This window comes from Suricata suricatta, chromosome 6 (assembly GCF_006229205.1).
Source record: "Suricata suricatta isolate VVHF042 chromosome 6, meerkat_22Aug2017_6uvM2_HiC, whole genome shotgun sequence".
NCBI classification, from domain to species: Eukaryota; Metazoa; Chordata; class Mammalia; order Carnivora; family Herpestidae; genus Suricata; species Suricata suricatta.
The window spans coordinates 35,692,922-35,698,559 of NC_043705.1; the positions used below are offsets into that span (position 1 = coordinate 35,692,922).

General features: G+C 40.2%; 1 pseudogene; it reads right to left on the bottom strand.

The window, feature by feature from the left end:
• Window positions 1-3,403: 3,403 nt before the first annotated feature.
• Window positions 3,404-3,570, bottom strand: LOC115295134 (annotated as a pseudogene).
• Between the last annotated feature and the right edge of the window lie 2,068 nt (window positions 3,571-5,638).

Sequence of the window (5,638 nt, forward strand, 5' to 3'; positions counted from 1 at the left end):
AGTTCACCTCTTGGCAGATATAGTTAATGTCCAGCCCTCATAAATCAAGACCATAAAAAGCTTACTTTCATATGCACTCAATTTCTACCAAACCTAAACTAATTGCATAAATTCCTTTAGGCCACTCAGGGCTGCTCTCTGGGTTGGGATCTGATCAATTAGTCATTAGGCACTCCATTAGCTGGGGTTTAAGCTGCTTCATATAAATGTCTCCTGTCAATTTGCTTGTAATTGAATGAATAAAAAAGGGTACAATTATTAGCACAGAGGATCAGAATAAGGAGACGTCAATTTTATTGAAATATTCTAAAAATGTCTAATCTAATAATAATAACAACAGCAGCAGAGCAGCAACAACAACAACAACAATTGAAGGCATTTAGACACCAGCCACTCAGAGGCTCTGTCCATGTTACGGAAAGGTCTGGCCTGAGTCACAGCAACCTGCCCATATGTCTGTGCTCTGCCACCTGGGAAAACTAGTCTTTTCCACCCTCACATCCTTAGTTTCTTTACCTGTAAAGTGAGTAGGTTGGGGTGATTCTTTTTAAAATTACTTTAATATTTTGTCAGAGTAATTCATGCATATAGTTGAAAGTTGAACACAGTAAGACAATTGGACCAATCCCCACCCTCAGCTGCTTTTAGAGATTTCTTTTGGAAGCTAATTACATGTCTAAATAGTATGTTTTTGATAGTTTTTCTCTTTTTAAAGTTCAGAGTTTATGTCTTCCTGTTTTGATTAAATAATATACAGTTCAAATTCAAAAGCACTAGAAGATTTGTAGTGAAAAGTCTTTCTCCCATCCTCCACCCAAGTTACCCAGCTCCCTTTGTTGAAGTCAGATAACATTATCAATTTCTTGTGTATCCTCCAGAGACGTTTTATTGGCCGTCATTTTTTGGCTTGTCGTCTTTGATCACTGTGCATTAATTTCTTGCTGTGGTATCAGAGAACTAGAAATGATAATAATCTTGAATAATCTTTTCATACCAAGAAACCTAGAAAGTTTTATACAAAATCAATATTTTAAAAATATGAACTGAATGACCAGTTGAAAATTCTAATTTTTCTTGACCAAAAATTAATTTGGCAATGCACACGCCATTATGTGTAAAAACTGTCTACTCACAAGCATAAAGAACATTTATAAATTGGTTTGCATTCTATCCTACCTCCTTCCAATTAGAATTTAAAGCAGCCTGTCTGTAATTACTATGGACTCAGCAGTCATTTTTGGAATTTCTATGGAATCAGAGCCCATTTTTGCATCAGGAAGAATTTTTTGTTGGTGTGCACAGCGACGATGGAACTGGGGAAGACATCGGTGACATCACTTCATAATCTGCCTAGAGTTGGGGGTTGAACACCAGACTGCAGAACTTGCAGCTGAGCTCCTGTATGTGGGGGGATTACAAACCTCAGGGCATAAATTCTGTCTCTGACAGAAGTTCAAGATGGTGATCCTGATTGATTGATGGGTGATATACAGGAGCCATTGTTCTGGGGATGGGATTGATTTGTCCTGAGCCCTGCATGCACTCTCTCAATAAATTCTGCTTGTAGTGAAAAGGGTGGATTGGAAGAGTTAACTAAGAGAATCAGAGTCAGCTCTGGTCAGCATGCAGGCCACATGGTGCAGTGGGAAAGAACCTGAGATGTGTACAGAAAGGTCTGCGTTCCAGGCATTACTCTGATCCTTGTGATCTTGGCAACTCTATTCACTTCTCAGTGCCTCAGTTTCTCCAGTTCTCACGTAGGGAATTGAATTAGATAGTAGTTCAATTTTGGTGAGGAATCATGGACTCTTTTAAGAATCTGCGGAAAACTTTTTACTTAACCCAGAAAAATGTACATCCATGCACTCCAAATTTTTTCTACCTTCTTGAAGATCAACCATGTATCAGCTAGATTCACCTCATGACTTTATGAGTCCCAGGTTAAGGCCTCCTGGAGGAGGTCATCTAATGGCTGCTCTTCATATGACCATCTGAATGTGTGGTCAAATACCCATAAGCCCTGAGACCAGCCTAGCAAACTGGGAAGAACTTCACTGAAGGTAAAAATAAAGTGTCAATTAGAGTATGAGCCAATTGTCAATAAAGGATCCAAATGGCTTTGGCGAAATTATTTTTCAGATCAATAGTCAGTCTCCCAAGAGACAATGTAGTGGAGTGAACAAAAGCACCACATTCGGGGTCAAAATCTAGTGTTGTTGTTTTTAAACCATTTTGCCAACAAGTAGAATTAAGATTTTGAGCCAGGGACTTCCCTGCTCTGCCCCCTTCTTCTTAATGGGTGGAATGAGAGGGTCTGGCGGGATGACTTCTGAAGCTTCCAGTTGTGACATTATGTGAGTCCTGTGTGTGGAAGCATTGGCATGTCTTACATTAAAATTTTTTTTAATGTTTGTTTATTTTTGAGAGACAGAGAGACAGAGTGAGTGGGGTAGGGACAGAGAGAGGAAGACACAGAATCCAAAGCAGGCTCCAGGCTCTGAGCTGTCAGCACAGAACCTGACAAAGGCTTAAACTTGGGAACTGTGAGATCATGACTTGAGCCCAAGTTGGATGCTTAACCGACTGAGCCACCCAGGCGCCCCTGGCATGTCTTACATTTAATATTTGCTTTGGCTTATTTTATTTTTCTAAGTTGTTTTCAAAATGGTAGCTGTACAATCAAAGTAGAACTGGAAGGAGAGGCTACTGAGTGTGATGTCTGCTGGGTTCCCAGCATTGAGGCTTCTAAAACCGTGTGGCAGAAACACAACCCCACCTCCTAATGAAAAAATAAAAACACCAACAGTTTGTAAGTTTAAAAATTAAAGGCCGTTGGGGGGTGTAGGAGGCAGCATGAAATGAAAACATTTTGTTAGACTAAAGAGTCCTGGCTCAGCCAAGCCATTCCATCAGCAGGTCTGGGGATTCCCAGCCCCGTGGGTAGTAGAAGGACTGGGGGTTGTTACGGGCCGGGCAGGGTAGCACCTGTCACCCAAGCCCATCCCAGCTCTGGCTGGAATCCACAGATACGAGAATGTTGACCAGAGCTCCTGTTCTCAGCACTAGGATCTTCATTTCTCCCCTTGACTTGGGTCATTGCTTGCAGCTCTGAGCTCAGTCAGCCTTTGAGGGTCTGTATTACTGGTCACATGGTTCAGATAAAATGATTAGAGCATTGGCCACCTTCAACTCTTCCATCTCCAGCTTCCTGAAGTGTCTCCTGTCCTATAGTTTGCTTCACCCCAGTTTTATTGAGAGATAATTGACAAATGACATTGTGTAACCTTCAGGTGTACAACATAGTGATTTGTTTTATGTAGATAGTGAAAATGATCACCACAGTAAGATTAGTTAGCACCCATCACTTGACATAGTTGCCATTTTTTCCTTCATGGTGAGACTTTTAAGGTCTATTCTCTCATCAACTTTCAATATATGATACAGTTTTGCTAACTATAATCATCAGGTTGTACATTACATTCTCGACACTTATTTATTTTATAACTGGAAATTTTAAACTGATAAGAACAGATACTACACTTGATCTTAGCCAAAAGGCCGAGAAGCGATTGTAACTGCAAATTTTAAACTTTTGACAACCTTCACCTACACCCTATGTTCTATAGTTTTTGGTTCTTGAGTTTTTCTCTGATGGTATTTTAATATTGCTTATAGCTTTGGGTAGGACGGCCCGAGACTTCTAGTGCTATTAGGTCATTCAGGGGAGGGTCTGTATTTTTTGACTGTCACAGTAGGGTTTTTCCATCATGAGGAGAGTTTTAACATTATCTACTCAAATGCTTTGTATGATCTAGGATTACGAAATCCTAGAATATGAAGCAAGAAGAGTTCATAGAGATCCTCTGGCTGGAGAACATCATGCTGTATTTCTAGGGGCTCTTGAATCTGTATTTTTCATATTCTCTCCATGTGAGTCTGCCTACTTACTCAGGTATAGGAAGATGTTTCATACACCTTTTTCTCCCTGACAAAGTGCCCCATCGCTGGAGTTTGGGTATATAGTCTGAAACACAAAATTGCTTTTGTTACATTTTTAGTTAATGGCGGTATAAAATTTGCCTTCCATTTCACCACGCATCTGTGACTGTTTGGCCCTCCTCACCATTGCAATGTTAGTTTACTTAAGGAATAAATTGGGGCAGCAGCAGAACCTTTGGTACAGCCACACCCTGCACACTCATATGTGGTTCATAAGAACAAGTAGCTTAGATTGCCAGTAAATTCTAACGCAACCTCACTTTATTAGAGGGCAAAAACGAGACGTAAAAGCAAAGCTGTAAGTATATGGTAAATAATAGTAAAACAAGTGACAGCTTTGATAATCACTTTAGCAAGTATTTAACACATTTTGAAATTAAGTCTATGAACGAGCTATTCTTTCTTACACATCCCTCCCCCAAAGGTGAAGGGAGGAAAGAAGGAAATTTAAAGGTACACAGTGTTCCTGTGTTAAAAGTACTGCTCCGTTTAAGAGGTGAAGTATGTATACTACAACCCCTATTTTAAAAATGAGGTGTCTGAAAGGTTAAGCAACTTCTCCAAGGTCATGCAGCTACAAATGATAGAACCTAGGAGTTATATCCAGAGTTGTCTGCCTCTAGAGCTCTTCCCGCCATGCCATTCTTGTTCCTGTGGACTTGCATTTTTCTAGAAGTGAAGTCTGAAGGACTTTTATGTGAAAGAAACTTGTTCTATGTGGCCCCATGGGGTATAATTAAATAAGAAATGAAAATCACGAGAAGAAAAATTCAGTTTCATGTAAGAAGAGGGCTCTGGTAGTCAACATGGTGGAAAGAGTGGGCTATGCTGTGAGTCCCTGCTCTGGAAGAATCAAGCAGAGATTTTATGTGTAATGATGGGGAGTGGGTAGATGGTGGGTTTCAGCATCAGCTGTTTGTCTGAATGAGGTCACGTTCCATTCCAATCTGAGAGTTACTGCTGTTCTAGATGTTTTCCCAGTCTTAGAGACTGCCCGTGAAAAATATAAAGGAACTATCTCCTCTAAAATAATGTACAACTTCCTTAAAGAGGCTTGGAAAATAAATGATATTTTAATATTTTTATTCCTTCATTTGCCTTTTTGAATACTAAAATATATACTTGAAGCCAATAATAATAAAAATATTACACTCAGCTCCTTGACCAGATTACCACATTAGAAGAACGTAGGGTCTCGGCGCCTGGGTGGCTCAGTCGTTTAAGCATCGATTCTTGATTTCAGCTCAGGTCATAACTTCATGATCTCATGGTTTGTGAGTTCAAGCCCCACTTGGGAGTCTCTTTCTCTGTCCCTCTCTGTCTCTCTGTCACTGCCCCTCTTTCATGTATGCTCTCTCTCTCTCAAAATAAATGAATCAACTTAAAAAAAAAAAAAGAACTCAGGCCATTGAGGGTCACTAGAGACTTTGAGGGAAATGGGAGCTGTCATTGGAAAATGGTTTTGTAGAGTAGGAACTAGATTGGGGGCCACAACACCCTTTTCTCACTGGAGTGGCTTTATCTTCTAAATCATCTTTTCCTTTTTAAAATTTACTTAGAGAGACAGGGAGAGTGTGAGTGAGCGAGCTGGGGAGACACAGTGAGAGGGAGAGAGAGAGAATCCCAAGCAAGCTTCACA